This window comes from Haplochromis burtoni, unplaced genomic scaffold (genome assembly GCF_018398535.1).
Source record: "Haplochromis burtoni strain Fernald_Lab_line unplaced genomic scaffold, NCSU_Asbu1 Contig_1204, whole genome shotgun sequence".
Taxonomy (NCBI): Eukaryota; Metazoa; Chordata; class Actinopteri; order Cichliformes; family Cichlidae; genus Haplochromis; species Haplochromis burtoni.
In genome coordinates, this window is record NW_024583565.1 from 3,092 (window position 1) to 4,759 (window position 1,668).

Here is a 1,668-nt window from a genome sequence, read left to right on the forward strand (position 1 = left end):
GGTGATGGTCAGACTGTGACAGTGAAGAAGAGTCTCCAGAGGATCAGAGTCCAGCTGGACTATGACAGGGGGGAGGTGTCCTTCTATGACCCTGAAGACATGACTCACATCTACACTCACAGAGACACTTTCACTGAGAAACTCTTCCCATATTTCAGTGTTGGAAATGCAGGAGACGCCAAAACCTCTGATATCAAAATCTGTCAGACTGATGATGATTTCTTTGCTTTTCAAAGTTGTTGAGTATGAACAGTAAACTGTGACACTTCTTTAAAGAAGGATTAATGATTAAACTTGTGTCACAGCAGCAAGAGTCAACTTTACAACTACAAGATCTAAATTATCCTGCTTATCAGCACCTTGTTTGTGAAATAAATCAGATTCAGTGATTCTGTTGTTGTTGTGTTTGACTGTAAATCAGCTTTCAGACACATTCAGTCATTGGTTCAGATTCATTTAACGTGAAACTTCACTTTGATTGTTGTGTAAACATTTACTGACTCCTTAGAATAAATGATCATTTACTTCTGTTGGTTTGTAAATACAAACATTCACATGTAACCTCAGCTCTCTTAAACTGCATATCAGAGAAGACTTGTGCAGTTTGCTTTGATGGAGTCACTGATTCTCACTTTGGTCTGATCCTCACAGAAATCAAATGCAAATGTTGATAAAGTTTACATTCTCACACCTGTATGTTTATAAACTCTAACATATGTTGTTTAAGAGTAAAAATAAAATTCAGACGTATCCTACAGAAATATTTACCCACAGAGCTGAAAATAGTTTGTATGAACAAAGCTGCAGAGATGTCAGCTGAAGGTCAGATTTTATAATATTTCTTTAAAAACATTTAACGCCTAAACAGGACTGCAAAACAAATTTTCCTGACATGCTGCCATGTATGTTGTTGTGAGACTTTCAGAGATCCTGTGTCTCTGAGATGCCATCATAGCTTCTGTTTAAGCTGCCTGCGAAGATTCAGGGAAGAAGCTAAAAACAAATTCTGCCCCACTAGCAGCAGGCAGCCATCTCTGATAGTTTGATCTTCTGATGTTTTATAATAAGGCTTTAATTTTATTTTTTACACTTCACTCTGAGTTTCAGTGTTTCAGTGAATCAAAAGTTATTATAACTCTCATTTCTATTTTATTTTTAGCTGACATGTTAGAATATTGATCACAAAACTGTTCAGCAAGTTGCCTCTGTAACGTGAAACAAAAATCAATTTAGGTGATTTTGTGTTGTTGTGGTCCACACTGCACAGAGACAAGCATAAAACACGAGGAGTTTATGGAACAACTTTAGTATTTGACAGGAGAAGTTCACCTTTTGTTCCACCATTCCTGCCTACTGCACACAGTACATGACAAAGGAAACTTATTAGAGCAACTAAGAGGTTTCTGTTTGCCTCATCCGGGGTCACAGAGATCCACTAGCAGACACATTTGAAAGGAATAGAAAAATGGGATAAATAAATAAAAACAGTAAGACCAGGGTAAATGACACAGAGGCTTCAATAAGAAGCCAAAACAGTAAGCGCAGATTAAGTGCCGTAACTGGCTATTTATTAAAAACATTACTAAAACTGTATGAAAAATGGGAAAAACATGAGAAGACATATCTGACAACTGCAGGAAGCCAACCAACCCCACTAAACAAACATGT